The sequence below is a fragment of the Heterocephalus glaber genome, unplaced genomic scaffold (genome assembly GCF_053883595.1).
Source record: "Heterocephalus glaber isolate CG9 unplaced genomic scaffold, H.glaber_assembly_v1.0 deba00001461, whole genome shotgun sequence".
NCBI classification, from domain to species: domain Eukaryota; kingdom Metazoa; phylum Chordata; class Mammalia; order Rodentia; family Bathyergidae; genus Heterocephalus; species Heterocephalus glaber.
In genome coordinates this window covers 42,581,494-42,606,169 of record NW_028258308.1, presented here as the reverse complement: position 1 = coordinate 42,606,169, position 24,676 = coordinate 42,581,494, and the positions used below count along the sequence as shown (strand labels likewise).

The following is a 24,676-nucleotide window of genomic DNA, read 5'->3' as shown; positions in this document are numbered from 1 at the left end:
AGTTTTGAAATCAGCAAGAGTCAGTTCTTCATCTTTGCTCTACTTTTTCAAGATCACTTTGCCTATTCTGAATTCCTTCTATTTCCACTTAAAATAGAAGTGGAATAAGGGATCCACTTCAGCATCAGCTGTCAGTTTCTTCAAAAGAAGCAATTAGGATTTGATTTGGATTATGTTAAATCTGTAGATAAATTTGGGAATTATTTCTGTCGTCACAATATCAAGTTTTCTAATTCATAAATACTTCTGTTTTTACATGAATATTTTCTTTAATTTTTTTCAATAACATTTTGTGGTTTACTGTATAAGTCTTATACTTATTTTATTCAGTCTATTCCTAACGTGCTTTTTTTTGATAAAATTTCAAATGCAACTTTTTCTTAATTTTGTTTTTAGATGTTTTTCTGTAAATGTGTAGAAATATAAACAATTTTTAACAAGAATATATGGAAACCTTGCAGAACTTATTTCTTAGCTGCGGAGTTCATGTGTATATATACATATGTGTATAGATGTGTATGTGTGTATGGATGTACATGTGTTCCTTAGGATTGTGTGTCAAGTAGTCATATCATCTGCAAATAGAGAATTTTACCATTACTTATACTTTTTATTCAATTTTCTTTCCCAAAGACCTAGGCCAGGACCTGCAGAATAGTGTTGAATAGAAATGTCAAGAGTAGACATACTTGTTGTGTTATTGATCTTATGGAGAAAGCTTTTAGTGTGATGTTAGCTGTGAGTTTTTCAGAAATGTTCATTATCAAGTTGAGGAATTTATATTTATAGTTTATTGAATGATTTTAGCATGAAAAAGTTTGAAGGTTTTTCAAATTCCTTTCTTTTATTCACCGAAATGTCACTTTTGTCATTTATTTTACTTATACAGTGAATTTCACTCATAGGATTTTTACTCGTGAACCAGCCTTTCATTCCTGGTAGCACTTCTTTCTTTGACATTATAGTTTATTATTTTATTTATTTATTTTATTCATTAAGTTTATTGGTACATTTTAGGTATACAATATTATGAGACTCATCATTTGAAATTTGTACCTTTACATGATATATCTTGGTTCTTATTTTTTCCCCATCCCCCTGCTCTCCCCTCAACCCCTAAACCCCTCCCTATTTACAAAGACTTTGTTTCTGTTTTTTCCTCTTCTCATATTTTTTTCCTTTCCCTTCCTGGTACCACTTCTAACTGGCCATAATATGTAATCCTTTTTCTCTTTCTGGATTCAGTTTGCCGGTATTTTGCTAAGGATTTCTATGTTCATATTCCTAAGGGATACTTATCTGTAGTTTTCTTTTTTTATGGGATGACTTTGCATTGTTTTGGTCTGAGGGTAACACAGGTCTGTGGTGACTTTGAGAAATTTCAAGACTGACTAAGGAAAAAGATAGGACCACAGGTGGCAGCAGCACACATTTTTGTTCAGATAGTGTTTCGATAGGATTGTGTGCAAGGGCAAGTCCTACACAGCGTGAGAGAGTGCAGAGGATGCAGTGTGTAGAACACTCTTCCAAAGAGATGGAGGTCATGGGAACTCCTGAGGAAAGAAGAGACCAGTAAGGGGTTTGGATTCACTGGTAACCTCACTCAATAGAAGGCAAGAGGCTCTGGCCAGGGAGCTCTGGGGGCAGCAGTGATTTTGGTTTTCCATAGCAGCAGGATTTCTTTTCACCTGTGGTTAGCAGGTGCTGGAGGCAGTTCCATGGGGTATTCAAAACAAGTTCTACCTGGCAAAAATCTGTGTGATTGGGCTCTATTTAAAATAAGTGGATGTGTAAAAGCCTGAGTTTATTTCAAACAATGAGCTTTGAGCTAACAGACCTCATTCTGTTATGAAGAAGGAAACAACCTACAGCCAACATATGGAAATTATCTTTAGCTCATTTATATAACCTGACCTTACAGAGCATGCTGGAAAGTGTCCTTTCCTCTTCTGTTTTTAGGAAAGGCTTATGAAGGATTACTTCTAATTCTTAGACTAGTAGAAATCACCCATGATGCATCTGTTCTTGGACATTTATTTTAGTAGAAGTTTTAAAAAATTACTAATTCAAGTGTCTTCATTTGTTATAAATTTATGCAATTATTTTATTTTAAAAGTCACTTTTGATAATGTTATTTCTTTCTATGAATTTACCTATTATAAGTTATCTAGCTTGTTGGCCAATTGTTCATAGTGTTCACTTATCTTTCGTTCTGTTTCTTAGATCATTAGTGTTATGCTTTCTTCATTCCTGATTTTAGTGATTTGTAAGTTACCTTTTATTTTCTTCATCAATTTAGCTAAAAGTTTATCAATTTTGTTGATTTTTTCAAAGAATCAACATTTGATTTTGTTGTTTTGCCTTACTGTTTTTCTGTCCTCTGTCTCACTTATTTCCATTCAAATGTTTTTTCTTTCCTTTCTTCTGCTTTTTTTGGGTTTGTTTGAAAGAGTGGTTACTGATTTGAGATCTTATTTTTTTGTTTCTGTTCATAGCTATAAATTTTTATTTGAATCTGCTTTTACCACATCCCTTGATACACTGCTTTTTCATTTTCATTTATCTCAATATATTTTCTGTTGAAATTTTTTATTTATTCTTTGACACACTGGTTGTTTATGAATGTGAGATTTAGTCAGGTGTGGTGGTGCATACCTTTAATTCCAGGTAGGGAGCCTGAGGCAAGGGAATTACAAGTTTAAGGCCAGTCTGGACAACTTAGTGAGGCCCTGTTTCAAAATAAAAATTTTAAAAAGTGAGGAGCATAATTCAGTGTGGAGCCTAGCATGCTTCAAGGCCTTGAGTTCAATCCCTAGTACTGCAAACGAAAACTAAACAAAGAATGTGTGAGAGCCGGGGATTTAGCTCAGTGGTTTTACCGCTGCCTTGAAAGTGTAAGGTCCTGAGTTTGACATCTGGTACCAAAAAAAAAAAAGTGTGAGTATGTGATTTCATTTCTATATAATTGTGAAATTCTCAAATATGTTTGTTATTAATTTATAATTTTTATTCCTTTGTGGTTAAAGAATACCATGATTTTCATCTTTTTCAATTTACTGGGACATGTTTTATTGACAAATAGATGATCTGTCCTAGAATACTGTACTTGAGAAGAATGTATATTCTACTGCTGAATAAAGTGTTCTACACATGTCTCTTGGGTCAGCTTACTTTATGATGTTCAGATCTTTGATTTCTTTGTTAATCATTTCTGTAGTTTTCCTATCCATAGTGGCAGTGGAATATTAAAGTATGTAACTATCATGGTTGAGTTCTCTGTTTCTCTCTGGAATTGCTCAGTTTGCTTCATGTACCTTTTGTGTGCTGTTGTTAGGTACATCTGTGTGTATAAAGGTTACAGTTTACTGATGAGTTGACCATGTTGCCATTACATAATATCCTTCCTTCTTTGCCTCTAGTTGAATCAAATAAAATTGACAACTATAAAAATTTATGAAACAAATATTTATTATTTTGAATTAATTAATATCAATTATAATATCAACTATGTAATCAGGTATAGGCAAAATTAAAGAACTAATATAAAAGGGGCCAGGGATTTAGCTCAGTGGTTCAGGCACCTGCCTCGGAACCGCAAGGTCCTGAGTTTGATCCCCGGTACCAAAAACAGAAAAAGAAAGGAAAGAAATAATATAGAAATGAAAATAAAATGTTCTTACACTTTATGTAAATTAATACAATATTTGAAGTAGAATAAAAGTTAAAATATGCGTAATAATCATTAGAGAAACCAAGAAAATACACAGAGGTCCTTAAGATAATGGAGAAATAAAAATGATATTCTAAGAAAATTCAGTTAGATGAAAATGATATAAAATAAGGAATAGAGAAACAAAAAGCAAGTGAGATGAACAGAAAACAGGTAGTTGAAATGAAAGACCTAAATGTAATTATCTTAGTAGTACCATTAATTAAAAATGGATTAAACACTTCAATTAAAAGGCAGAAGTTTTCAGAATGAGTGAAACTCAAAGTGGAGCTAAAGTAAAAGGACATATGCATTGATTTACAGTGATGATCACTTGTGTAATTTACAGTGATGATCACTAGTGACGAAGGAGATGCTGAGTTGTTGAGGTGTGTATAACTCACAGTGAGGAAACGATTCTCCATAATGAAGTCAGTTGTGTTGTTTCTGGATACATTGTGTGTGTGTGTGTGTGTGAGTGTGTGTGTGTATTACTCTATGCATATGCAACACATTTTGGATGACTTAAGGACACACATAGGTCATTTTGATTACAGTGTATTTTTGTGTCATCCAAAAATTTCCCCATCATTTACTGTCACCAGACTGAATTTCTACCCAGTGTTGGAAATCTTCCTGGTGACTGAAGACATGCCAATCGTATCTCATTTGGGCATTTTCTCAAGGGCCTGTCTTCTAAGGTACACCATGCTCCATCTATTGTGCTATGGAGAGTTAAGTCCCCAAACAGCAATGTGGTTGGACATAAAGTTTCTCTGGAATTGATACTTTCTTCTCCATTTGTACACATATTTACCCAAATGAAAACCCCTCCTCAATTGGCATTAATTTCCTGTGTATTCTGTTTCACTCTACTTTCTTCTCTGTAACCCATCAGACAAAACTGCCTTAAACACAGTGTTCATTGTGTAATGGCTTCTTCAGTTCACAAGTCCTTTCCTCAAATACTATGTAATTACTACGTAGGTTTTTTTTTTATTACAGAAACTCATGGCTTTCACTTCTATTCAAACTTCTTCCTCATTTTAAAATAAACATTTTAATTTAGAATGTTTCTAAATTTATAGAAAAAATATATAGTACAACATTTTGATAAACTCCACACCTAGCTTCTCTTATTACTAATATCTTGACATTTGTATAGTAGCTTTGTCCCAGTTAATAAGTCAATATTATTATTAACTGAAGTCCACATTTTATTCAGTTGTTCATAGTTTTCTAAAAATTAGAATACTATCTAAAATATCACATTTATTCATTATAGTTCTCCTTAGATGCCTCTCGGCCACAACAGTTTCATAGACTGCTCATTTCTGATTATCTTAATAATTTTGATCATACTGGTCAGATATTCTGGAGTATATTCCTCAATTGGGATTTGTCTGGTGTCTTCCTCATGATTAAACTGGGGATACAGTTGTTAGAGAAAACCCACAGAAATAAAGTGCTTTTCTCATCACATTGCATCATGAGTACATACAGTTGCCAGTTATTGTTGTCTTTGAACCTTGGTCCTCCTGTGCTCTTCTGGAGGAAGTTATTATACACAGCCCACATTCAAGAATTGGATACTTATTTTCCACCTCATTGAGGATGGATTTCATGTTTTTTGGAATTCTTCTGCATAGGAGATTTGCCTATTCTCTGTTTAGGTATCCAGTCATTTAGTTATAATAGTAAGGACTCAGATATATTTACTTTATACTTTAATTCTATTATATTTATTTTATTGCTGCAGTCATTTGAGGTTTTGCATCAGGGGTGCTTTTAGTTGGCTCTTGTGTTCCTTTCTATCTACCATTACTGTTGGGGGGATGAGGTGGGAATGTGAGTAGGGGCTTGTTTTGTTCTGTTTTTATGCTTCCTTACACAGCAAGATGCTCCATGCTTGTGTTGTGAATTTCCTGCCTCAGGCCCAGAATCAGCTACTCCTGGAAAGAATCTCAGCCCCCACAGCCATTTATGGAGTATGGTATTAGAAACCAATGTTTGGGCAGTAGTTTCTTGCTTACACTGAATGATTTTCTCCCTTTTATTACACCTAGTCAAATTCTTTCCCTTCAAGGCTTTTCATTTTTCTTTTTTTCGATTCAATCTATGCCTTTAACCCATCATTTCTCTACAGTAAGAGTCTCCTAAATGGTCTCCCTCTTTAATCTAATTCCCACTTGACCACTGAGAGATTTTTATAAAACACAAATCTCATTACTTCACTACCCTGGTTAAAAAACCTTCATAAGTTCAGGATTGCCCTCAGGAGAAAGTTTAAACTTAATATAGTTGGAAAGATTTTGGGGATCTGGTTCCTACTTTCCCCTCCAGGTTTACCTCTAAAAACTCTCAAACTGGGTTTACACTCTAGTCTTTGAAATGATTTTAGTTCTTAGGCTTTTGCATCATTTTATTCCTGCAGTACTGCCCTTATTCTCCTCTTCTTTGCCAGCATGCACACACACATGTATGCATGCACACGCAACACTTCACTGGACAGAATTCTTCTCAATTTTAGCTCTTAAATGAGCATCTTTTTGGAAACTCTCCAAACTGCTTCCTAGCAGGGCTCCCTTCTTGTGTCTTCCCCTGGGTCTTAGTGCTGTGGTTCCTGTTGCAGTGCTCATCACAGTGAAGGACAGTTCCTCTTCCACATGTCTCTTCCCTCTGAACTGAGAACTCTATGATGGCCGTGACCGGTCCACCGCTGTTTCATTACTGTACTCCCGACAGCGTGATGTCTGGCACTTGATATGCTCTTATGTGTCTATTTAGTGAATCAATAAGTGACACATTGGGTATTCTCTGTCCTCTAGTCTCAGGATATAGTACCATTAACTTTTCAAAGGATTATAGTTTGCTAAATGTTAATATATTAATACTTACACAGTGTCAACCTCAGTATGTAAAACATTTCCTCCATTTTAGAAACGTAAACAGTTCTAATGTAAACCATATATATGACTCATAATTGGGCAGAATAACTGAATGATCTCTATTTTTTATTTCCAAAATGAAACCAGAAGGCAGAGTGCAGCCTCTGGACTCCTTGGGATCATTCCAATCTAGTGTGTAGGCATGTGCTTGGTTAAACACATTGGGAAGCCCCCACGGAGCGATGGGCAGGATTATAATGCTGTCAGGAAACTTACACCTGCATCTTGTTCTCACAATAGAGGATGGCCTCAAAGATATTTCAAAAATTTTAAAAAGTTTTCTTCTTCCACCTTGATAATTACACACTCAGATTCTAACACAAAAAAGTAAATAGGCTCTAACATTTCTCACCAGTACCTGTTTGACTTACAAAAAATGTTAGTGTCTTTTAAATATCTTCCATAGGGAAACGAGGAGAGTCATTTTGCTCTCTTGAAATATGGCTTGTATGTGAAGTTTCCAGAGCTGCTAGAATGGAAAAGACCTCTCCACCTTCTGAACATATACACTGCAATACTCCTTCTCTAAATCTGATAGCACTTTCCCTTCAAACCTTTCATCTTAGCTCAAATCTTCCTCGGATGGAGAAATTGACCAAATATTAATAGCCTCCTCTAGCAGATAGATTTTCTGCCACAACTGTCCCAGATTTTTCTTGTGAAGAAAGAATATACTTGTTATGAGATTTGGAAAGAAAATCCTTTACTAAATAGAGTTAACTATTTGTCTTAAAAGGATGACTATTTAGCCAAGTGAAGAAATTGAGACATCTGAATACAGTGTCTCCTTACCCCCACCCCCAATCCATGGGTCCTGTGTATGTATCAAGATCTGTGGTGGATGCTTGAAACTGCAGATTGTACCAAATCCTACATATATTGTATATTTCCTATACATATACACATATATCTAGTACCTTTTCCATCCTAACTAAGCATTTATTATGCATTATGACTGTCACTTTGTAGTTTGAGGTGAAACAGCAAAATAAACACAAAATTTCTATTTTCTTCTTTATAGTTTCATTGATAGAAGATAATTCTTACTGTAGATCTTAGCAAATTCAGCATACAATTTTTTCTTTCCCTATTAAGTCACTAACTTTCACCTTTTCAACCAAAGGAATCACTTACCACATCTCTGGTATATCTAAATTGCCAGCATTACCACTTTGGGCCATTATTGAGTTAAATAAGGATGACTTGAACACAAGAGCCATGATTCTGCAACTGTTGATCTGATGACCAAAAGGGTTACTAAAGTGACTAATCGGTGGTAGCATATATAGAATGGATACATTGACAAAGGAACAATGCATATCCCAAAGGGAGGATATGAGAGTATAGCATACTACTTAGAAGGGAGAGCAACTTATAACTTATGAATTACTTGTTTCTGAAATTTTCCATTTTATATTTCCAGACTGGCTGTTCTCAGGTAGATTGAGGGCTCTGGTTCTTTGGGAACATACATAATTTGCTTCTTCCTTCTGAGCCTCTACCTGGTGAAGGGGAAGTCATGGTCCTCTGATTCACCAGGAATATGAAAATTAATGCTGAAAATAAGGCCAAGATGAGCATGGCAGGTGTAAAGCATGTGTGTATCACTGCTGCAGCCTTCAAACCTGGACAGCTCTTAGGTAGTTGTTAACAAATAGTCAACAGCTGCAGGCTAACATGCCTCTGAAAAAAGGAACAAAACTTAGGCTACTGAAAAAAATTACTGCTAAAAGACTACCAAAACACTTTTAAAAGGTGTGTGCACGTGTACCTGAGGCAGATAGCTAGAAGCCAAGCCTGTTAAAAAAGTAAAGTTTCGCCTGAGCCAGTTTTGTTTGATACTCCCTCTCCAAGCCCCTGCAGAAGAAAGTTTCCATCAGAAAAGAAAGTTTCTTTCTCTGATCTAGTTCTTGCAGATGGTGCTGTGGATACAGAATATGGAGCTGACCCAAACTTTTGTAGTGAATAGACAGAAGATATCTATGCTTCTCTGAGCAACTTGAAGGAGAGCAATCAGTCCGATCAAAATACCTGCTGGAAGCACAAGATCTTAATTACATGGCTGGTGTGAAATTCATTCTGCCACAGGACATCATGTACAAGATCATATCTGTTCTTGATTGGTTCGTGTGTAATATTTATGTGCCCAAAAAGATGCTACAGCTGGTTGCTATCTCCACTATATTAGAAGAATTTCTTCGATGGAAGAAATTACCTTCCAGAAATCAGTAACTTATTTTTACTAACAACACTTTTATACTAAGTATCAAATCAAATGATGGAAATGATTTGAAGAGTTTTAGCTCATGAAATAGCGGTGTTTTCCTTATAGAACATCTAAGATTGGGGAGGTTGATTTTGAGCAACGTAATTTGGCTGAATATCTATTATAACTATGTTGGACTAGGATATAGTGCACTTTCCTCCTCAGATTGCAGCACCAGCTTTTAGCCTAGCAATGAATTTTTTTGATAATGGTGAATAGAAACCAGCACTGTAGAAATACCTGTCATACACTGAAGAATTTGTTTTTCCTATTCTGCAGCACCTGGCTAAGCATATAGTTGTGATGAATCAGCTTTATAAAGCACATGACTATCAAAAACAAGCACACCATGTCCAAGAATGCTAAGATCAGCTCTCCAGCACTGAATTTTGCACTACTTCCAGATATAGCTAGAACAGTGACAATGGTGTAACTTTTAAACTTATCTTAGGCTTCTATATTTGTAAATAAAGTTGTCATCATGTGCCACCTATATATTTACTTACTTTTAGTAATGCTTGCGGCTCTTTTCACTTTTCAAAGCTTAGCTCATTTGAATGTGGCTATTTCTTATTCCAGGTTAACCTAAAAGTTGTTTTAAAAGGATAGTGAGGAATATTTATAAAAACTGCTTTTAGTTTAGCAGGAGTACCAACCAATGTATATAACTATGTCTATTATTTATGTTATTTATATACTTGGTTCTTGTTTTCTGTGCATGACTTTTAGTTTATTAACATGAGTTACTGAAGTGGTGAAGTTATCTAAATAATATTTCCACAGGACATATTGCATTTAAACTAAGCATCCTGGACAATCTTCCTCCTAGTTTTGTTTTAGAGAAAAGTCTACCAAACCATCCAGTCTCCCTATGACTCAAGAAATAACAGAAACTTTGTACCCTTTGACTGATGAGGCCTAGAGATCTATTGTACAGTGTAGTACTTACACTTAATAGTACTATATTGTGTGCTTAAACATTTTCTAAGAACATAAGTCTTATTTTAGCTTTTCTTATCACAGTCAAAATAATTCTACTAAAAAAGGCTAGGGGAGACTTTTAGAGATGATGGAATGGTTTATGGCAGTGATGGCAAACCTTTTAGAGCTTTCAATGATGTAAATATCCTGCTGGGCCATGGGTGCCATTGGTTCACCCCATGGGTTTATGGCATAGGTTGGCATGATAGTTTCATACATACGTACATTTCTCCAAACTCACAGAGCTGTGTGCATTAATTAGTCACCGTTTTGTGTGTCAATCATACCTCAGTAAAGTGGCATGAAATCTAAAAAGAATTAGTCACCATACATGGCTTTTATCAGTTTGAGGTAAGGCTTTCAATTCCTATTTTCATCAGAGTTTTTATCATGAATGGATGTTGGATTTTGTCAAAGCCTTTTCCACATCTATTGAGATGATTGTGTGATTTTTATCCTTAATTCTATTTATGTGGTGTATCATGTTTATTGATTTACATATGTAGAACCATCCTTGAATCCCTGGAATGAAGCTCATTTGATCATAATATATGATCTTTTTAGTGATTTGTTGCATTATGTTTGCAAGTATCTTATTGTGGATATTTGCATTGATGTTAAAACAAAGACTTTGGCTTGTACTCTTCTTTTTTTGGTTGAAACATTGCCTGGTGTTGATATCAGGTTAATGCATGCTTCATAGAATGAGTTTAGGAGTATTTTTTTCCCTTTCAATTTCATGAAAGAGCTTGAGGAGAATTAGCACTAGTTCTTTGAAGTTATGCTAAAATTCAATGGTGAATCCATCAGCTCCTGGGCTTTTATTGGTTTCTAGAGTGTTTATTACTGCATCAACTTTATTGCATATCATTGGTCTATTATTAGTCTTCTTGGTTTAATTTTGATAAGCTATATGTTTATTAATTTATTGATTTCTTTCAGATTCTCCAATTTATTGAAACGCATGTTTTCAAAATTGTTTCTTATATCTCTAGATCTCAGTTGTGTCTGTTATAATTTTGCATTTTTAATTTCTGATTACCTCGATATGGGTAGTTTTTTTTCTTTTAGTAAGTGGGACTAGGAGTTTATCAATTTTATTTATCCTTTCAGAAAACCAAGGATTCATTTATCCTTGTATTTTTTCTTAATCTCAATTTCATTGATTCCTGCATAGACCCTTGTAATTTCTTTCCCTCTACAAGTTTTGAATTTGTATTGCTCTTGTTTTTCTAGGACCTAAAGAAGCATCATTAGGTTATTTATCTGGACCCATTCTGTTTTTCTGTTGTTGGTGCTCATAGCTATAAACTTCCCTCTTAGGACTGCTTTCACTGTGTCCCACAGGTTCTGATATATTGTATTTCCATTGTCATATAATTATAGGAAATTTTCACATTTCTTCCCAATTTCTTAGTTAACTTCCTGATTATTCAAAAATGTATTATTTAATCTCCATATGTTTGCATGATTTTGTGGTTTATAACAAACCCACAGCCAGCATCATACTTAATGGGGAAAAACTGAAAGCCTTCCCTCTAAAATCAAGACTGAGACAACTGTGTGTACTGTTACCACTCTTCTTCCACATACTACTCAAAACTTCTTCCACATACTACTCAAAACTACACCAATAAGACAAGACAAGGAAATAAAATAGATATGAAGAGGAAAGAAAGAAGTCAAACTGTATTTATTTGGAGATGATGTGATCCTTCACATAGAAGATCAAAAAAATTACATCAGAAGACTCTTATAGTTAAAAGAACAAATTTAATGGTGGAAGAAATACAAAAACAATACACAGAAATCAATAGCATTCCTGTACACTAGTAATGAACCTACTGAGAAAGATATTAGGAAAGTAATCCCATTTATGATAGCTTCAAAGCAATTATGTGGCACACACCTGTAATCCCAGCACTCAGTAGGCTAACAGGAGGATCACTGCAAGTTTTAGACCACCCTGGGCTACATAGTGAGTTCAAGGCCAGCATAAACTACATAGCAAGATTCTGGTCTGAAATAAAAGACAAAAATTTAAATACCTAAGAATCAATTTAATCAAGGAGGTAAAAGATCTCTATAATTTAAACTATAGTACCTTGATAAAAGAGATTGAAGAGGATATTAGATAATGGAAAGACATCGCCTATCCCTGGATAGACAGAATCAATATTGTCAAAATGGCCGTATTGCCAAAAATAATATATAGATTTAATGCAAGTCCTAGCAAAATAACAACAATAGTTTTTAAAGAAATAGAAAAAAAATCCTGAAATTTATATGAAGCCAGAAGATACCTAAAGTAGCCAAAATTATCATGCACAAAAAACAAGTGGAAATGTATTATAATCCTAGATTTCAATTCATACTACTCGGCTATAGTAATGAAAACAATCTGATTCCAGCATAAAAATAGATATGTAAACCAATGGAATAAAATAGAAGAGACAGAAATAAGCCCTTGCCATCTGATGTTTGACAAAGGGGGCAAAAACGTATGCTGGAGAAAAGATAGCTCCTTTATTAAGTGTTGCTGGGAAAACTGGCTATCCACATGCACAAAATTGAATCTAGACCCATATCTCTCACCCTGTACTAAAATGAAATAAAAATGGATCAAAGATCTGTATGTAAAAATGAAACATTGAAACTGCTAGAAGATAAATTAGGTAAAATTCTTAAAGATGTAAGCATAAGAAATGGCTCCCTTAACAGAACTCCAGTAGCACAAAAAATAATATCCAAAATCAACAAATAACATTATATTAAATTTAAAAGATTCTGCACATCAAAAGAAACAATCAACAGAGTGAAGAGACAGCCCATAGAATGGGAAAAAATTTTGAAAGATATTTTTCTAATAGAGTACTATTATCTAGAATGTATAAAGAACTAAAACAATTAGCCCTCCCAAAACATGTGACCCATTCAAACACAATGGGCAAATCAAATGAATAGACACTCTTCAGAAGAAGAAATACAAATAGTTAATAAGTATATGGAAAAAATGTTCAACATCTTCAGCCATTAAAGAAATTCAAATCAAAAAAATCCTGAGCCTCTCTCTTACTAAGAATGCCTATCTATCATCAAGTACTCAAACAACAACAAATGTGGGTGGGATTGTAGGGAAAAAAGGACTCCTTCTACATCATAGGTGGGAATAGAGACTAGTACAACTGTTGTGGAAATCAATTTGGAGATTCAGCTAAAAATAGAAATTCCATAATGTTAAGAGAAATTAATATTCAACAGGTTAAATATGGCATAGTTTCTCTATTTTAGAAACGCCAAATATAAATAAATTAAAGCTTAAAATAAAGGAGAGGTGGGGAAGGGAAAAGTGGGAGGGGGATTAGAGAAGGGGAGTAAAGGGGACTGAAAATAACGAAGATACATTATATATATGTACCAGTTCTCCAAAAGGAATGTAAATATATATCACAAACATATACTGAGAAAGAAGAAAAAAGCGCTAGCCAATAAAATAAGTAACTGGAAAGTAGAGACTTACAGGAAAGGAAGGGAACAGGGAGAGATGAAAGGAAGGGGAGAAGGAGAAGTGGGGGTGGAACAATCAAAGTATGTTTTATTCATGTATGAATGCTCTAGAAAAGAACCCTTTGCTCTGTGTAACTAGAATACACTAATAAATGTTATCTTAGTATTTTACCTTTTTAAAAACCATCTTCTCATTACATATTCTCTCCTGGATCTCTTTGCTGTGCAGTAATTTATAATAGTATGTGTAACAGTATACACACATGTATACATAGCAAAATGACTTTAATTTGTTAGTTGCAGACCATCAGTAAGTGTGCAAAGATCCCAGTGAGAAACCTGTGTGGACCAGGGAGGTGCTGTTGCAGGTAGGTCCAGCCAGGGCTCTGCCCTGACCCCAGCTGTTTGGGCTCACAGGCCCAGCCAAAGGCCCACCTGGAAAAGAGCTCCACAGGCACACAGGCAACCGCCAGAGCCCTGCCAAGATTCCATCTGTAAATGGGCATAGACCCTAGCCAGAAGCCTGCTCAGACACCAGCAACAGGGGTGCACAGTCCCCAGCCAAAGGCCCACCTAGGCAACAGCTATTTGGGGGGACAGGCCCTAGCGAGAGGCATGATTAGATACCATTCCAAGTGTGTATAGGCCCCAGCCAGAGCCCTGCCTGGACAACAGGATAGTACAGGGATCCAGAAGGCCAGCATTCTGAACCCAGGAATTGGGGCAGTGCTGAGCAACAGAGAAAAGGTGGCTCAGTGGTTTGCTGAGAATTGAAGCCCACTGGGTGAGCAAAAAGTTGCCTCAATAAAGATGCAGCAGGTTGCATCTGTTGAAATGAGAAGACATGTAAGCAAGTCTCAAAACCAGATCAAATTCCAGATCACCTAAGGCAATCCCAAAGGGCAACAATATGGAACAATCTGATACTCAACCACCTGGACTCTCTGAACTGGCAACAAAAGAGGATCTGGAAAAAATACAATCAAAAATAATTTCTCAGATATACAGCAGAGATTGTGCCAATAGTGCAAGACATGATCAGTAAATCTAGAGAAGACACAGATAAAAAAAAATTAGAGGAACTGAGGAACATGATGGAATCCCAACAGAGGAAACAAATGGAATCCATAAAACACACAGATTTCCAGGAGATTAAAAACTCCATTGAAAGTTTAGGCAGCAGAATGAGCCAATGTGAGGACAGAATTTCAAATATAAAAGATAGGATTGCAATTAGTGAACAGGACAAACAAAATTTCTTAAAAATGGTAAGGGACCATGAGAAATCAATCCAGCAGCTCTAGCTGATACAAAGAAGAATAACATAAATCTGATTGCAGTCAATGAAGAAACAGGAGATAATGCAAATGACACACACACAAAAATGTTCACAGAAGTAATGGCAGAAAACTTACCAAGCAGGGGAAAAGAAATTGACATACAGATAAATGAGGCATGTAGGACTCCAACTAGCCATGATCAAAAAAACCCTATGCATAGGTATATAATAATTAAAAATCCAGAAACCCAACAGAAGAACAAAATTCCACAAGCAGTTAGAGAAAAGAAACAAATCACATACAAAGGAAAGCCCGTCAGAATCACAGAAGACATCTCAACACAAACCCTCAAGGCAAGAAGAGCCTGGAGTGATGTATTTCAAGATGTAAAAGAAAATAACCTCCAGCCCAGATTGTTGTACCATCCAAAACTATTTTTCAAAATTAATGGAGAAAGAAGGTACTTTCATGACAAAGACCACCTGAGGAAATTTATGAATAACAAACGAGTGCTACAAAATATTTTAAACAACATCCTAGGAAAAGACAACAAAGATCACAACCCCAGGAACCCCAGCAAAATGAATCCATTAGGCACAACAAGAAATTAAATGTAAAGGAGGAGAATCCAACAAAAAGAATGTCATGAAAAGGATAAGTCAATACATATCAGTTATAACCATCAGTGTTAATGGTCTCAATTCAGCAATCAAATGAAATAGACTGCAGGTGAGTCATTCTCCAAAATAAACCACATACTTGCTCATAGAACATGTTTAAGTAAGTGCAAAGGAATTGAAACTTTCTCCTGTATATTATCAGACCATAGGGCAATGAAATTGGAGATCAGTAGCAAAAGAAACCACAAGAATTTCATAAACACATGGAAATTGAACAACACACTTCTGAATAACCAATGGGTCACAGAGGAAATTGAAGAAGAAATCATACAGTTTCTACAATTAAATAACAATGTCAATACAACATATCAGAATCTATGGGACAAAATGAAAAGAGTCTTACAAGGGAAATTCGTAGCAGGGAAAACTCATATTAGGAAAACAGAGCAAGCTCAAATAAACAACCTGATGCTAATCCTCCAGCTTCTAGAAAAAGAAGAGCAGGACAAACCCAAAGTTCATGCAAGGAATGAAATTACAAAGACCAGAGCAGAAATCAATGCAATGGAGACTAAGAGAATGATACAAAAAAATCAATAAACAAGAGTTGGTTCTTTGAAAGAAAAAACAAAGTTGACAAATCCTTGGCCAACCTTATCAAAAAAAGGAAAGACCCAAATTCATGCAATTGCGAATTAAAAGGGTGAAATTACAACAGACCCAGCAGAAATCCAGAAGATCATCAATACCTACTTTGAGAACCTATCCGCCAATAAGATGGAAAACATAAGAAATGGACAGTTTCCTAGACACATATGAATTACCAAAGTTGAATTAAGCAGACCTAAAAACTCTAAACAACCCAATATTACTCAATGAAATTGAAAATATAATTAAAAACTTACCAATGAAGAAAAGCCCAGGTCCTGATGCCTTCACTGCTAAATTCTGCAAGACATTTAGAGAAGAACTATTGACACCACTGTTTAAACTCTTCAATGAAATTGAAAGGGAAGTGATACTCCCAAATTCATTCCTGGAAGCAAGCATCACCATGATCCCCAAAGCAGAGAAAGACCCAACCAAAAAAGAGAACTATAGGCCAATCTCATTAATGAACATAGATGCAAAAATCCTCAATAAGATACTGGCAAACAGAATGCAGAAGATCATCTAGAAGATCATACACCCTGACCCAGTGGGATTCATCCCAGTAATGCAGGGATGGTTCAACATATGCAAATCAATAAAAGTAATATACTATATTAATAGAGCCAAAGGCAAAAACCATATGATCATCTAAATAGATGCAAAATTTTTTGTTAACAAAATCTAACTCACATTCATGATAAAAACACTGCAAAAAATTGGAATAGATTGTCTCTACCTCAACCTGATAAAAGCCATTTATGAAAACCCAATAGCCAACATCATACTAAATGGTCAAAAACTGAAATCCTTCACACTAAAATCAGGAACAAGACAAGGATGTCCACTATCACCATCCCTGTTCCATATAGTTTGGAAACATTAGCCACAGTAATTAGACAAGAAAAAGAAATAAAAGTAATAAAGATAGGAAATGAAGAAGTTAAATTGTCATTATTTGCAGATGACATGATACTCTATATAGAAGACACCAAGAACTCCACCAAAACTCTTCTACATTTAATAACCAAATTCAGTAGAGTAGCTGGATACAAGGTCAACAGATAAAAATCAATAGCTTTCTGTACACAAAAAACAGAATCACTGAAAGAGGAACTGGAAAACAACTCCCTTCACAATAGCATCCAAAAAAATAAAATACCTAGGAATCAATCTAACAAAAGAAATCAAAGACCTCTACTGTGAAAACTGTAGCACTCTGAAAAGAGATCAAAGAGGATACCAGAAAATGGAAAGGCATCCCTGGTTCCTGGGTAGGAAGAACCAATATAGTGAAAATGGCCATATTCCCAAAACTGCTATATAGATTCAACGCGACCCCAATTGAAATTCCAGCAGCATACTTCACAGACCTTAAGAAAATAACCCAAAAATTCATTTGGAAGAAGAAGAGACCTAGAAAAGTGAAAGCAATTCTAGGCAAAAGAGACAAGGGAGGGGGTATCACATTCCCCAACTTAAAACTATACAACAAAGCTACTGTGATAAAAACAGCATGGTACTGGCAAAGAAACAGACCCGAGGGCCAGTGGAACAGACTAGAAGATGCAGAAATAACTCCAGTCACATGCAATCACCTCATCTTCAACAGAGGAGCCAAACACCCTCACTGGAGGAAAAACAGCCTCTTTAATAAATAGTGTGGAAAAATTGGGTTTCAACTTGCCAAAGATTAAAACTAGACATATATCTCTCACCATTCAGTAAACTAAAATCAAAATGGATTAAAGATCTAAATATTTAAACAGAAACACTAAACCAGCTGGAACAGAGGTTAGGTAGAACTCTTGAAAACATTGGTTTAGGAAAAGATTTCATGAACAAAACCTCAGTTGCACATGAACTAGCACAAAGAGTCAACAAGTGGGATCTCTTCTTATTAAAAAGCTTCTGAACAGCAAGAGAAACCACCAACAGCATGAAGAGATAGCCCACTATATATGAGAAAACATTTTTACCAGCTGTTCCTCAGACAATGGTCTACTATATAGAATATATAAAGAACTTAAAAAAAGTCAGACCTCCCAAATTTAAAGACCCAATCCAAGAATAGGCATCTGAAATTAACAAACATTTCTCAGATGAAGTAAAAATAGGAAATAAACATATGAAAAACTGTTCAACATCACTGGTCATTGAAGAGATCCAAATGAAAACAACACTGAGATTCCCACCTCACCCCAGAAAGAATGGCTGCTATCAAGAAATCAACAAATAACAAATGCTGGTGGAGTGATGGGGAAAAAGGAACAGTTCTCCACTGCTGGTGGGAGTGTAGACTGGTGCAACCACTGTGGAAATAAATATGGAGATACCTCAAAGAACTAGGATTAGAGGTCCCGTTTGACCCAGCTATTCCCCTGCTGGGTATCTTCCCAAAAGAATTAAAAGAATCATGTTACAGTGACTTATGCACACCCATGTTTATAAGGGCACAGTTTGTAATAGCTAAAACTTGGAAACAGCCCAATTGTCCATCAACTGGAGACTGGATAAAGAAAATTTTTTTGTATAAAATGGAGTACTTCTCAGTCATAAAGAATGAGAAACTAGAGACATTTATAGCTAAATGGATGCACATTGAGGTGATACTCTTAAGTGAAACAACTAGGACACATGTGTTTGTAAATACCGAATAGTTTCTCTGGTATGAGAACTGAAAGTGTAAATAAGGATCAAAAGGTATAATACCAGAGAAACTATTCGGTATTTACAGTATGAGAACTGAAAGTGTAAATAAGGATCAAAAGGTATAATAGATAATGTGAAATAGGAAGAAAGGGGCAAAGGGGAGGGGGAAAGAAAAGAAGGGAATGGAATTAATATAAGAAAATGGAAACAAAGTCATTGTAAATAGGGAGGGGTGGAGGGGTTGAAGGGAGGGCAGGGAAATGGGAAAAAAATAAGAACCAAGATATATTATGTAAAGGTGCAATTTTCAAATGATGAATGTTATTAATATTGTATACCTAAGATGTACCAATAAAATTAATTTTAAAAAATTTGTTAGGTGGAGACATCCACCCATGCTTATACTTGTGAGGGATGAACTTGACAGCAGGGACTCAGAAGACATGGGCGGTCTGTATCCTCATCAGTGTGTGTGTGTGTGTGTGTGTGTGTGTGTGTGTGTGTTTGAATCATCCTGATGTATCTTACTCTCTTTCCTTCCTGTCCCTTTATTTTCTGTAGAAAACTTATTTCGGAAAAAATGCAGTTTTATCTTGGCTGGCATGAGAAGTGAAATTTGTCTTTCTATTCTACCTCTGTGGAGGGTTGTTAGAAAAACCCCTGTGGCCCCAAATGATAGTAATTTTGAAGCTTCAGAATTGCTGCCAAGTTGTATGCCCAGGTGGACTTGGGGACTCAGAGTCTGCGAGGCAGGTTAGCCTCAGCCAGGCCTCTCAGTCTCTCAGCCATCTCTTCTGTCGTTCAAAATCTCATAGGAAACTTTACCAAAATATAATTTTTATCTCTTCACTTTTCACAACTAGGTCAAAGAATGTACAAAGCAGCATTATACAAGAACTAAAGAAAGATAAAAGGGTAGCAAATCTGAATGCAGGATTTCCCTCAAAGAGTGGCACACCAGTGCCTCTCTGTGTCCCTGGCTGTGGTCTGAGCTCCTTCCCCTTTCAGGTTCTACAGCTTCAGTGGAGGGGCAGGCACCCAGCCACAGATGTGAGAGAAGGATACCAGTGGGCACACCTGGAAGCCTGCTTATGTAGAGCAAACTGAGGAAGGGGTGAAGCTACAGTGATAAAGAGGAATTGTTCCATTGTGATCTAATGATTGATCCCCACTGAACCTGTAAAAGCTTTCCTGTTGCATGCCATATTTAGTGTGCCCTATTTGTTACCCTTTTTATCCCTCTCAAAGACTACCTAACACACTTACTTAGTGCTTCTCTTTTGAAAAGACATTCCAACAGTGCATGCAGTCATCTCTGAGCTGCTTGTGTCTGCTCCATTTTTCTCCAAAGCATCCAGAGCTTTTTCTGGAGACTCACTGGTGAGCTGACATGTGAAATTGAGAAATGGGTGAAGTGTGGCTTTAATACTCCACTTGCTTCTTCTTATGACTTTTTCTATCTACAAGGTGTCCATGCTACCATACTTGTCTTCCTGGTTCTCAGCCTGCCCTGCATTCTCAGTGTCTGGTCAGTGTCACTTTCTGTAGAAGGGACTCTGGATTTCCTCTCCTAGCTTTTAACCCTTACTTGACTGTGCAAAAAAAGACTGAAACTTTGCAGCCATTGGCCAACCAGCCTGGCCGCTCTCCCCATCCACATTTCATTCCATCCTCTGGTAACCACCATTCTACCCCATTGTACTCACTCCCCTGTGAAGTTGATGGTCTTAGATTCTGCATTGAAATAAGATCACAGCATTTGTCTTTCTGTGCCTTTGTGTAATGTCCCCTAGATGCTCCACGTGGTTGCAAATGACAGAATTTTCTTCCTTTTTAAGGTTGAATAATATTCTGTTGTGTACACTGGCACAAAAACTTTCCTGATACCTCCTAAATTGTCACACCATAGCACACATTAACTTTATTCACTGACCTTAAGCTTGGTGTGTGGTATCATGGTGAGTCCAGGAAGGACTCCTCCCCTCAAAGGCACATGGATCCCTTTACTAGGTGTTCTTAAACAGTCATTTGCCCAGAATAACATCATGATTTGAATTGTCTCAGTGGCTATTTCTATTATATATCTTCTATTGCCTCAAATGGTGCACCCAGTAATAATAATAATAATAACTATTAATTTTTAAAATGTAAATTAAATTTACTTTCAACTTTTACAAAAACACCTAAAATTCATCCATATTAGTAGGGCACCATGTGATATATTCCTACATGCATACATTGTATAATATTTAAATCATGTTAAACATCTTTCTCCTTCAATGCTTATCCTTTTCTCTATGATGAAACATGTAAACTCTCTTGTACTAAATTGCTGAAATGTATACAAGTGTTGTCTATAGCCAGATCCTTGTGCAACTGCACACTGGAAACTCTTACTCCTATTAACTGCAACCCAGCACCCCCTGATGGGATGGGGTGATCAGTGGCACCACCTGATGATTATTTTAGCAGAAAATCATCAGAGGGGCTGTGTGTTTCTGAAGTTGGATTGCACTAGTTCTCTGGCTGAGTCCCATCCCCTCTCTTTTGGGAGAGGGGAAGTGATGTACACAGCCCTATGGAGTATATGCTCATCTCCTGTTTCCAGTCACTGTGCCCATCCAGATCATGGCTGAGTCAGACACCCAGCTGAGGAGTCATCCAGTTACCCAGGATGGCCCCCTCCAACTTTGAGTCAGCTGCACCATGGTTAATTCTGATTTGGTGCTCAGCAATTTCCATGATAACTGTTGACTTTTATTGTATCTCTAAAACAGTTCTACTGTGAGAATAGTCTGAAAATGATTTTATGCTGTTTTATTTTGGTCATATTCCTGTTGTGTTCCTTCTGACTCCTCCAACACTTGCAATTTGGCTGAGAAATGTAATTTCCAGACAGGAAGACATTTAAGGAGCTCTGTCCACCGACATGAGATTGCAGATGGGTTTTTTTCATATAAATGTATTTTTTTTAATATTTAAGACTCTGACTCTTCCTCTTTAGAACCTTGAAGGTGATTATTTTTCTTAAAGAAGTGACACATACAAGTCTCAGCTAAAGATACAATTCCTTTTTTAAGGAATCACTATACCTAGTTTTGCATGCAGCAGCTCTCTGATCAGAAAAAGGTACTGTGACTCTCTCTGGAAGCGGGTGTCTGTTAAAAAGATGGAAAGTTTTCACTTAGAAACTTGGCAATTGGGTTGTATGAATTCAATGAATTGAAAATTGATCCCAGGGCCACAGTCCTTTCTAAAATGCTCCATTGTTCCTGTTAGATGGTTGCTTGATTGTCTCAGACACAAGGTCCCTTGTGGATTCATCGCAAGTGGCTTTGAGCCAGCACTGGGGCTCCATGTTTAATTAAGAGCTCCTCGAGCTGGAGCTGTGTTACTGGAGCCCCTGCTGCATCTTTTTCCCCTCTTGTAGTCCCTGAGCTTTAGCAGGCACAGGGAAGGAACTTATTCCTCTGCGTTCTTTGTTTTCTCAGAAAGAATGATAGAAGGCAGCTGAAGAAATGTGAGGGCATTTAAAACTGACTTTTGATGTATCCCCCCAAACCCTAAACACATTGTTAGGTAGTTTTTATTGTGTTTGCCAGAATCAGTTGAGCACCTAAAACAGTGATGGATATGTGGATATGCGTAGGACTTTGATGCAGCCATTTAGCTTTATGAGAGATGCTAGTTTGCCCTGAACTGAAAGCTTTTATGAATCATCCTTCAACCCCTGCTGCTCAGTGGATTCAGTTTCTCTATATTGCAGACCCGGTTCTTAAGAAGAAAAGGCATGCAAAGTGTGTGTGTGTGTGTGTGTGTGTGTGTGTGTGTTTGTGTATACTCTCAAATAGTCACCACGAATTTTTCTCATGTCTCCTAAATTACAGTTAAATATTCAGAAGCACGTTTGAATTACTTCAGGCTCTTTTAGAAAATTTCTCAGTTTGGATGGCTGGGCCTGCTTGCAGTTCTGCACAACACAACTTACAAAAATTGACTTGGAAACTTATCAGACATCTGCAATTTTTAGAGATAGATTGATCAGAGCTTCTAACCATTTTTTTTTTTTTGGTGGGTGATGATGGGAGCCCCTAAAATGTTCCAAAGCTCTAAATTCTTTCCTCTTTTCCAATTTTGACTCATCATCTCCTTTTCTGACTCAGAAAGCCCTCCTTTTAGAGAACATTCACAAGTGATATCTATTCATCATTCACTCTGCGTATACCTCTTTGTAGGGGCCTTTTCACCAGGACACCAAAGATAAAGATGAGCTCACTGAGATGCAAAGTGATATCTGGAGGCTGTATAATTAGTAATTGGACACAGAAGTAGTAAACGACAGAGCACAGATTCAAACCCGAACTTCTGTCTGGAACGTTGCAGCCACTCTCTCAGTGGGAATTATATCAATAAATATTTAGTGTACCTCTAGTAGCAGGGAATGGAAGTTTTGATTTCTTGGGACAGAAATGGAAGATCTTGAAACTTTTTTTTTTTGCTTAAATTCTTTTATTGGTATACAATATGTTTACATTTATCATTGGGTGCTTGTACCTGTACATGGTGTATCTTGGTTCTTATTTGTTCCCCATTACCTGTGCACCCTTCACCCCCTCCACCCTTCCCTATTTACATAGACTTTGTTTCCATTTTTTTTCTTTTCTCATAATTTTTCCTTTCCCTTCCTTCCTTTCCCCTTCCCCACCTACTTCCCCTACCCCTTTCGACCTTTTCTTCCTATTTCAAATTATCAATTATTTGTTTTAATCATTTTAATCCTTATTTACACTTTCAGTTTCTCACACTAAAAAAACTATTTGGTATTTACACACATGTGTCCTACTTATTTCACTTAAGAGTATGTCCTCAATATGCCTCCATTTAGCTAAAAATGTCTCTAGTTTCTCATTCTTTATGGCTGAGTAGTACTCCATTTTATAAAAAAAACAACAACACATCTTCTTTATCCAGTTTCCAGTTGATGGGCACTTGGGCTGTTCCCAAGCTTTAGCTATTACAAACCGTGCAGCTATAAACATGGGTCCACATATATCTCTGTGGTATGATTCTTTTAATTCTTTTGGGAAGATCCCCAGCAGGAGAATAGCTGGGTCAAATGGGACCTCTAGCCCTAGTTCTTTGAGGTAACTCCATACTGACTTCCACAGTGGTTGCACCAGTCTGCACTCCCACCAAAAATGGAGAAGTGTTCCTTTTTCCCCACACCCCCACCAGCATTTGTTATTGGTTGATTTCTCGATAACAACCATTCTTTCTGGGGTGAGGTGGAATCTCAGTGTTGTTTTCATCTGCATCTCTCAAATGGGCAGTGATGTTGAACATTTTTTCATGTATTTATTTGCTGCTTTTACTTCTTTGTCTGAGAAATGTCTGTTCATTTCAGATGCCCATTTTTGAATTGGGTCTTTGAATTTGGGGGTCTGATTTTTTCAATTCTTTATATATTCTAGATAGTAGTCCTTTGTCTGGGGTACAGCTGCTAAAAATTTTTTCCCACATTGTAGGTTGTCTCTTAGCTCTGTTAGTGATTTGTCTTGCAGTGCAGAAACTAAGATGAGATCCCAATTGATTCTTTGTGCTGGTTCCCGTGCTACTGAGGTTTTGCTCATAAAGCCTTTTCCTATGTCAATGTCTTCAAGAGTTCTACCTAACTTATCTTCCAGCAAGTTTAGTGTTTCTGTTTTAATATTTAGAGGAAGATCTTGAAACTTAAGTATGTGTGGGTGCTGGGCTGACCTGTGTGTGAATGTGAGTGTGTGTTAGAGTTGGGGTGTTCTTTGAGAGAAAGAAGTGACACAGAGCACACAGGGTGCTACCAGGAAGCAGCATAAGATTGTTAGGAGCAAGGAAAGACAGCAGAGTGAGTTAGAAGGAAGCAGTGGCTCGATTTTCCCTAGTTACTCTTACCACTTGTGTTCAAGTCCTTCGTGAAACCAATGGCTATGATTTGTTGAAAATCATTCCCCAGACAACTTTTATTTGCTAGTTTTCTGGGTAGTTAGAACCCACAGAAATCTCCCAAATGGAATTTCTTTGTACAGGTT

The 24,676-nt window shown here is 36.5% G+C and overlaps 1 protein-coding gene across 5 annotated transcripts in view; it reads left to right on the top strand.

Annotated features, from left to right (window-relative positions):
• Window positions 1–24,676, top strand: part of Zmat4 (zinc finger matrin-type 4) — a 424,653-nt gene that overhangs the window by 287,734 nt on the left and 112,243 nt on the right. The window lies entirely within an intron of this gene.